Source organism: Calidris pugnax, unplaced genomic scaffold, assembly GCF_001431845.1.
Source record: "Calidris pugnax isolate Ruff unplaced genomic scaffold, ASM143184v1 scaffold44, whole genome shotgun sequence".
Taxonomy (NCBI): domain Eukaryota; kingdom Metazoa; phylum Chordata; class Aves; order Charadriiformes; family Scolopacidae; genus Calidris; species Calidris pugnax.
In genome coordinates this window covers 23,220,196-23,230,294 of record NW_015094506.1, presented here as the reverse complement: position 1 = coordinate 23,230,294, position 10,099 = coordinate 23,220,196, and positions in this window count along the sequence as shown.

The window sequence follows — 10,099 nt, the reverse complement described above, 5'->3', positions numbered from 1 at the left end:
TGAACGGTATTTGTGCATGTGCTGACAAACAGGTAATGCCACCTGGATAGTGGCGAGTCCACTAAAGACTGCCATGGCTTCACCATTAGTGTTTGATGTGAGTCATGTTACAGCCACATCTGGGCTTGGTACTTTGTTCAGCATTGCACAGGCATACGGTAAAGTGAAAGTAGATGCTGGGTTACAGATGACTGTCCCGAGAAGGATGCAGCTGCAGCTAGTTGTGAACTGGTGGTTGTTGCATAGAGACGCTACCAAGGAGGTCTTTCAGATACCTCCAGTTTGGAAATGACTAATCTACAGCTGTAGACTTGTCGAATGTCTGTGATCCATGTATGGAGTCAACTAAGATGCCTTGAACTTTATTCAACTGTAGTCTTCAATTCTTCATGATTTTTACATGAATCATGGAATCAGAGAATGGTTAGAGTTGGAAGGGACCTTAAAGATCATCGAGTTCCAACCCCTCTGCCATGGGTAGGGACACCTTCCACTAGACCAGGCTGCTCAAAGCCCCATCCAGCTTGGCCTTGAACACTTCTAGGGATGTGAAGGAACACTTCCACGTGGCTGGATTACGACAGATTACCACCAAAGTGGTAAAGCAGGAGAATAGCACAAAGGTGAAAATGTATATCCAGGTAGAAAGGATAGAACTGATCCTTCAGTAAACATTCTGTACTTTGACAGACTAGGTTCAGAAAGTAAACTGTGGCCAAAATGCAGGTTTTGTAGCAACTGGAAAGGTTAAATTCTTTTTAACAGGGTTATCTCTATTTTTGTGCCCTTTAAGGTTTGTTGATAGATTTTAAATGGAATGGGAATAGAATATTTTGAGGCTAAGAACCGCAGGTAACTTGAAACTGAAGGTCAATTGGGTTTTAGTTATCCACTGTCTGTTGATAAGGTCGAGTAACTCTAATAGCTTGCCACTGTACAGTTTTCTTTTCCAGAAACTGCTCTGGTTTCTCCTTATCTCTCCATCTGCTTTTGTTTTATAAGTATTTCTGATGAGAGCTTCAGTAATTTACTTGATGCAGAAGTAGTGATTCTCTTGCCTACAATGCACTGGCATCTCTTTCTGCTCCCCCTGCCCCTTTCCAGCCCGTTGGTAGCAGCAGCCACTTTCAGGGAGGGGGGACACGTTCTTTTCAACAGTTTGGCCGTTGCACCCCTGGGTTCGTCCAGGCTGAGTGGCTGTCCACACCTCATGACTTTTTGCTTCTTAGTTAATCCTTTTGTTTCAGCTTTTTTCCCAGTACTCCAAACTGACTCTACCTCATCTTTGTTTCAGGAAAAAAGAGCAGGCCTAAGGTAAACATACGGAAATTTAGCACTGTTGTAAAACCAGTATCAGGAGTATTCAGAGTCTTCCTGTCATCCTTAACTGAGGATAAAACCTCCTTTGGCAAGCTGTCAGAAGCCTCTGAGGCTCAGATTGCTTGCTGGCCTGACTGGTTTGTCCTTTTGAGTACCCTTGCTTTTTTCCCCAGTTGGTATCTGTGTTCACTGCATTTATTCTTTCCAAAAGTTCCTCTAGTTTTTTGCTCGTGTCTGGAGGATGGGCTTCTTATAGGATGGAGATTTCTCTGTCATAGGTGTCATTTGATTTTTTCACTAAGTTGTGCACTTTTTTCTGTGAATTGCCAGACTACATTTTTTTCCCAGAATAACTACTTCTGCAGGTTACCACTTTGCCATCCAGCTGCTATGGCTGCTGATGTCCTTCTCAGATCTAGCACTTTAGATGTTTGATAATTAAGTGGCTCAAGTTCAATTTCAGTTTAGCCCTGGAAAGGACCTACTGTTCCTGCCCTGCCCTGCCCACTGCAACCCTTCTCCTTTACTCGCTTCAACTGGGCTTTGACTGCCAGAATGTCTACTTCCAAGTGGAGCTAGGCTAAAAAACATAGACAATAACAGCATTTTTTACAGCCTTTTTTCATAAAGGGATCCTCAAGTAGTACAGGAAGGATTCATCCCTTGGCCATTCACTGAAAGTGCCCATTGTGGCACATCTGTTTCCTGCAACTGTTCTTGGTGTCTTTGCTTCCATAGAGAAGTCATCTGAGCCTTGCTGGAAACACCAACCACCCATATGTCTCTTGGAGAGTCATTTGCAGAGTAGACAAACCAGTGAATTAATGCAGGAAGACAATGCATTTGGTGGGCTCTACAAATCATCAACTTTAACTTTTTTTGATGCTGATACTTCATCTCATTAAAAAAAAGCATGATTTTATTTTTTTTTGTTTTAACTTCTAACAGATTGAAGGTTATTTCCAGGGGATCTGGAAATATGCAAATGATTTTAGTCCAGAGTTCACTTACTAGCAGATACGATTCTTCATCTTACTGTTGAGAACTTAACTGGAAGCGATAGTTACCTACTAATAGTCTCACAGTAGATTATTTTTTTTCCTATTCCCATTAGCGGGAATGTCGAGGTGGGTGGGGGGAACGATACTTTCTTTTCTTCCTGCTGTAACAACTGAAGCTAAATTGAATTAAATGCGGTCCACAATCCAATTAATACTTCCCCATAGCCGGAAGATGGAACAAAGAATCTGCTCTGTGACACTGAAGGATTTGTTTTTTCCCAGCTGCTGTTAGTGGAATTTCGGGCTCTGAGTAATTGGGTTCAAACTTGTCAGAAAACCTTCCTTTGAGATAGACTTTTTATTTTCTCACTTAGAAATTACATCTTTTACCAAATCAGAGTAGCACATAGACAAATGTATTTGAAGCTTGACAGAATTTATATCATCCTATTTATTCAGTGACATATAAAAATACCTGGCTATTACTATTAACCAACATGATGATTATCATTTTACATTTTTTAGGATCCCCACAGACAGAAGTTCTTCCATCATGATAGGGATTAATGTTTTGTTTAATTAGTAAAAATACTAAATTATTCTGCTCAAAGTTTGGCATACAGAACTTTTTTTTTCATTCCCAGAATGTGATTTTGTCGTGTTTCTTAAATCATCTGTAGAGGCAAATTAAGTATTAGTTGCTGTGTGAAATTGAGATAAGACACTGAAATGTATTTTTAGATAATGTCATAGTCATGCTCAGAGGACTGGTCATCATACACTGGGACTTTCTTTTCACAGACTCAGGCCATGTCTCTACTAAAAAATGATGCATATCAAGGTCCATCTGGTGTGACAGACATATTCCCCAGCAAGGCTGGGGGATAAATCTGTATGAGGAGTATGAAGCGTGGAAGGAGAGGTGATATGATTTAGTTCAGAGATTTACTGGGTGGCAGACACCATCCTTCGCTCAGTGCTGAGTGGGTGAGGGAGGAGCTCCAGTCCCCCACTGCCACAGGGACACCTTGCCAACGCGGGGTGATGGGGACAGTCCCTGGTCCATGCTGTCCCCTCAGCCCTGCGCAGCCGGTACCGGCAAGGAGGGTGCTCATGGGCAGGGACTAACACTGTGCCCAGAAGTGTGCCAGCAACTAAACCAGACTGTGCAGCTCTGGTGTGTCACCCAGACAGTGTCTGTGCCCCACTTGGTTGACTACAGTAGACAGGACCTTATGCAACTACAAGGATGTACTTGGGTGAGTAATTAGCACAGGATGCGAACACCAAGTTTTAAAACCAGTGTTAAAGGCATCACAGCGCCGTGGCTGTTTGTCTCAGTGAAGAAGAGGAGCATCGTGGATCAGCAGCCAAAAAATGCAAAGTTGTGTTTTAGAGGAAAACCACAAAAGTGCTCTATATGTTATATTTGCCGGTTTTAGGATTTAAATATGTAAAAGGTAAATGAGCAATGGTGCAAGCATTTTGCTGCATGTTAGGCAGGTTGGGCTGAAAAGGGATGTGGTGCACAGACCACAAATTGCGGTTTCCTTTTTGTCCTTAGCTGGACTGTGACTTCACCTTGGGACTTAAAAAGCTGTCACTGGAAGTCATGACTGGGTCAAATGCATGCTCTTATTTATGGCGTGTGGTGGGGTGTCTGTCGTACTAAAAATGTTTTACTGACCTCTTAAAGATGTGCCATGCATGGAGAATCATTTTCGCAGGATGTGGGGAGAGCATCTTCTATAGTTATTAATTCCCGAGTCTTATTGCAGTGATAGTTGTCAGTGTACAGGAGAGCCAGTGTCTGATTGATGCACAGATTTCATGGCTTTCCCGCTTGTCCTGCCGCTCGGGAGTTCTTAACAGCTCTGTCATCTACCGGAGGTTCAGAATAATGTATTTTTTGTCAAGAAAAGACACATCTCTTAACATTTCATTTATAGAAGAAGCCTTCGGACATTTTTACTTGTCAGCTGTCCACCCGAGATATTAAGAAGGAAGGGTTTTATTGCGGCAGAACTTCACGTAATGAAATGGTGTTCACGTCTGTGTAGTAGGGAGGTTTCTGCTTCTCCGGATATGAAGGACGTGTGCCTGCACCAAGCCTGGGGTCATTCTGGGGAGGCATCAGCAGATGGGTTGATGTAGTGTCTGTCAGAGAGTGGACACTGCCCAGAGTTGGTTCCATCCTCAGCCTTGTGGCAGCCCAAGCAGGAACTTAACCTCGCTTCACCCAGCTTACAAGTAAGGAAGCTGATTAAGATCATTAGTTTTTCGTTACTGTTCTGATCGTGACAAACAGATTATTTTTTTTCTGCTGTATACTTGCCTTTATACTGTGTTCTGCACTTTAAAGAAACTTCAGAAGAGCCCTTTGAAAGCAGGTGCTGCAGCTACCAAATATCTTGTGCTTAGTGCACGTACTCTTCAGCGAGGACATGCATACACCGCTTGTTGAAGTACTGGTGCAGCACCTGGTAGTTGACTACTTGTTTCTGTGTAGTCTCAGCTAGGGCAGAATGATGTGAAGTGTTCTTTGAATTGTCAGGTTACATCTTTCAAGAAAATAAACTCTCAGAGTTTGGGGAAACAGGGAGCAGAAAGGGCATCTAAAATTGGAATGCTGAAGGAGTGGAGTTGCCTTGAAGTATTTCCAGGGTAACTGGGAACTTGCTTTCATTACAGATCTTATTTTCTAACCGGCACTTGGATATTAATCTGAAAATCGTAGCACTTATGGAAGTCTGAAATCAGTTTTAGAATTTTTTTTTACCATCTAAATTTAATTAGAGTCATGAGTTAATAATAACACTGCAATAATTTCTGAGTGCTAGAGAGGGGTGGAAAAAGTGGACCTAAATCTGCCATGTTGAGATAATTAAGCAGTGTTGAAACAGGACTCAAGGTTACCCAGCACTTCAGCAGCTCCTGCGCGCTCAGAACACCATCTCCAAAGTGCAGATTGAAGCGGGAGGGGACTGCTGCATTCCCCATCTACCTTACAATTTCCCTGCTAACAGGGGAAATTGCTAAAACCAGTATAGCAGTGACCAAATATGGTTGCATGGGGGAAAAAATGGTTCCTCAGAAGTCCTCCATGGCAAGAATGGGTTTGTTTAACAAGCTTGCCTGCATTTTAGTGCAAAGTCAACGGGGTCTGTAAACCTGCGCACACCCAGCATTTGTTTTTACACTGAACCATCAACTTTAGGATTACCAGCTGCCGCTCCCTCCTTTTGTTCTCCATTTCTTGCCATTTGTCGCTGTAGTCTGATGGGTACGTCACTCTTCTCAGAGGAGCCCTTCGGAGGGCAGCATCCTGCACCCCACTGTAAGGAGACTCCATGGCCAGTTGGCCACTGCATCTAGTAACTGAGGAGCTTAGGGCTGTGGGCTCAGAAATACCCCTGGAGGTGGGGCACTGGACCTGAACGTTTAATTGAAATCAAACTGTTTGGGGGAATGCATATTAAGATACATTTTTTTACTTCTTTGCACTCCCATCGTTATCTTACATTAGCAGAGGCTGGGTGGTGGTTCACATTATAATGCTTATTTCATCATAGAGGTAATTAGCTCTATAAATGGTGCCCTGAGCGGCAGGGAACTTTGGAACCATGTCCTCAAGTCTGTTCTGGCTTTAAAAGAAAGTGACAAAACAGAAACCAAGAAGAAGTTATACTATTTTTTCAAAATCAAATACTATGAATACTTCATTAAAATAGTGAATTCACAGGTAGAGAATTTTTACAAAACTGTGGAGATACTTTTTTTTTTTTTTTTTTTTTGGGTGTTTGCTAAAAAGAAAATGCTATTCTGTTTATGGTTTTGCTAAGTAATGAAAATGGCTTTCCTGCATATTTCTTAGCTTTCAAAAACAACTTAATTGCAGGTTAATTTATGCAAAAAAAATTATGGAAAATAAATTCTATGTAAATATTTTTTTTTTTTTTTTTTTTAAGTTCCAGGTGACCCGAAATAAAAGCACAGCAGATGTGTGTTATCCATATGGAAAGATAAAACATGCCATCAGTTTGTCTATGGAGATGTGCTGGGTTTGGCTGGGGTTGGGTTAACTTTCTTCACAGTAGCCAGTATGGGGCTATGTTTTGGATTTGTGCTGGAAACAGTGTTAGTAATACAGGGATGTTTTAATTACTGCTGAGCAGTGCTTAAGCAGTCAAGGACTTTTCTGTCCCTCACACCACCCCACCAGTGAGTAGACTGGGGGTGCGCAAGAAGCTGGGAGGGGACACAGCTGGGACAGCAGACCTCCAACTGACCAAAGGGCTATTCCATAGCATATGACGTGGTGCTCAGTATATAAAGCTGGGCGAGGCAGAAGGAAGGGGGAGACTTTCAGGGTGATGGCATTTGTCTTCCCAAGTAACCGTTAGGTGTGATGGAGCCCTGCTCTCCTGGAGATGGCTGAACACCTGCCTGCCCATGGGAAGCAGTGAATGAATTCCTTGTTTTGCTTTGCTTGTGTGCACGGCTTTTGCTTTACTTATGAAACTGTCTTTATCTCAGCCCACGGGTTTTCTCACTTTTACCCTTCTAATTCTCTCCCCCATCCCACCAGGGGGGAGTGAGCAAGCGGCTGGGTGGTGCTTAGTTGCCAGCAGGGGTAGAACCTGCTGACACGACAGAAGAACAAGACAATTGACTGTCACACAGAGAAATGATACCTTGCAGTTTGATTTAATTTGTGAAACAGATAGAGCACCTCAGGGGCAGTAAAACCACCCCACCTGTCCCGCAGTGCTGTGTGCCCTGCAGAGCAGCCTCTCTGCCGATTCCCAAAGATCATCCCGTTCTCAAGGCCGCGTTTCCCTCCCAGTCTCAGTCTTGAGGCAGTGGCACGTGTGTGCCAAGCTCTGCTGTGCCCCAGCCTGGCCACCAGCCGCTCCAAAGGCTTCACGCACGCTCCTGCTGAGCCTGGTGAGAACTTAACTATTTCACTCACCCGTGTAAGCTGCTGCTGGGAAATGATCTCTGATATATCTACCACCTTTTGGGAAGGTTTTGAAAGAGACTGAGGCTGATCTCTAATGGCACTGACATGAGCGGTCTGAGCTACGTCTGCCTTTCTCTTCCCTGCCCTGACAATACCTTTGGAGCATAACCGGGAGGAAACACTTCTTTTCCCTCTATGGGTTAGTCTTTCTGTCTGTCTGCAGAAGTCCTGGTACTGAGACATGGTGACCTGGGAGGGTTGTGTAGCCTGCACGTAAGAGGGAAAAAGGCTGCCTGCTTTGATAGCAGTATGTCCGTTGGATTGGCGTAAGCTTCTTGTAGGCTTAAGTAAAAATACTAATCCCAGCATGAGTAAAGTTAGTGACAAATCTCTATTGATTTCAGGGAGGTCAGAATTTAACTTACAAGCCTTGATCTTCTGCTGACATGAATTTTCTGGGAGACGCGAACTCGACCATGGGTTGATGCTGAAACTGCTTTTAATGCTCCAGAAATGAAAGGGTTCTTTTGTTCCACTTCATGAAGTGGTGTAGCTGAAATAACATTTCCTTAGGTGCTAGTTAAAATGTAAAATTTACGATCTAAACACAGAAGAGCAAGCATGTGACAAGGACATGGCATAGAGCATGTGCTGGGTGAATTCTGTTGAGTAGTTAAGAGACAGTCTGTGTTCTGCAGAGAAAGAATTTTCTATACAGAGAAAATAACCAGAAAGAAGGATACATTTCATCTACCGATTAGAGCAATCACAGCAGTCTATAATCACCAAATTAAATAATAGATTTATAGAAATCTGTGGCCAGGAAGGGGTATGTTTTTTTCTTGTAGAGTGCTCTTGTCAGTTTGGCATTCCAGGCATTGCTGCAAAGAATTACTCAGAGGAGACCCGTGAGTCATTTTTCTATTCTACTGGCACATACCTCAATTGGTAAGAAGAGGAGAAAGATTTGGGCACACTGAGTTTCCTTTTCATTTTCTCATGTGCCTAAAATTTAAGTCTGCAAGGAAAGGCAGCTTTTCGTGGTAGCTTTAACAAGCGTAAAAAATCCTGGATGGTCTAAATCCTTCAGAATAAGTTGTCACATAGATCTTGACAGTTTCGATGGCCTAAATGGGTTTCTAGACACCTACGGCATGATGGCCTGTCTGCTTGGCAGGCAAAGATGCCCACAGACTCCTTTCTCACACTCTCTCTCTCTTCCTTTTCTTTCCTCTCTGAGGCTACGGGTTTTTGCCATGAATGCCATGGCTGGGGTAGCTTCTGGTTTGTTTTGTTCTTCTTAAATGTCTTGGGGGGCTTGTCTGATGTGGATTCTTTGCTCTTCTTTTGTGTGTTGGTGGTTTGCAGAGCTGATTTGCTCTTCTGGAGGTGGGGCGGTTGGATTGCAGGAGAGCATCTGCTCCCGCAGCGGGAGCTGAGGGCTGGGTCAGGCTGCTGAAAGACCTTGCATCAGACCATTGAGGCAGAGGAGGCGTCTTGAGCTTTGTTCTCTCTTCTCTTCTGGTTGGCACTGCTTTGGGGATGAGCTGGGATTTCACTGTCAAACAAGACAAAGTCCCCTCTCCTCTAAGGGGAAGAAGTGTTTGTCCTCAGCGTCCCAGATCCTGTGACCAGAAGGACAAAGGCTCAAGTTCTGGTAGGACGAAGTGCCAGCGCTTAAGTAGGGGTGCAAAGGAGCAGTGGCCACAGAAGCAGTGGCACTCAAAATGTGGTGCAGGCAGTCTGCCTGCTTCAACCCACGGTCGCTTGGCAGTAGCGCTGTGGCAAGAAGTGTCCTGCCAAGTCGTGAGCTGGCACCCTGCCCTCCATTCAGGCTCGGACTGTAGGCAGCCAAGTGACCAGCAGCTGTGGCTGTGAATAGCAGGAGGGCGTTAGTCCAAGAATAACAAGGAGAAGATCTTCTTCAGCTACGTGTAGAGGTTTTCTTGGCTCTTCCAGGCATGTCTCCCCATTGGGAGGGGAACTAGAAGGTGGAAGGTGCCCTAATGCAGCCACCCCTTTTGGATCCCCTCCCCTGGTTCTGGCTGGGGGGGCACGTTGTTGCTCAGTCTGTGGCTGCAATAGGTAGGAATGTGTTTGCCTGAATGTGTAGAACAAAGTTTGTACCTGCAAGGAGAGAATTTGTTCTTTCTCTGCTCTCTTTGTTTCTGAAGGGACCTGTTAACAATTGTCTTCATCCTGCAAATGGCTTCTACACCATCTTTCCTGCTAATGGCTGCACAAGGACTGTTTTTATCTTTATGTGTCCAAAGTGCTTGAATGAATGATGTTTACAGTTTTTAAAGGGGTTGACAGATGTCAACAGGGGCTTCAGATTCCTGACCCTTTGTACAGCCCTTCAGATACCAGGCATGATTCTCACTCCCCACCCATTTCCACAGGCTACCACAGCCTGGAGATGTGTTCTGTCAAACGCAACCTCAACCGTATCCCCAAAAAACCCCAAACAAACAAAAAGTCTGAAATGAATTCTCTGGGAAATGGCACGAAGCCAAACAGAAAATTTAGAGCTGGGGTGTGCATTGCAGAGATTTCACTTTAAGTGGGAACATGCATAAAGCTGTATGCTCAATGTCCTAAGTGAAATTGACTGCGGGGTAGAAGAAAGTCCACAAAAGTCCTGTCTTCAGAAGCTCAAGGGCATCACTGTCTATGCAGCCAGACTTCTTACTTGCACGTTGAACACAGGGAAGTGATTTCCACTAGTCTGTCATAGAAAGTTAATATTGTGGGACAGGCTCATGATCTATTTAAAGGCATTTCTGCAGCAGCCTGCGAGATCCTCACCCTAGCA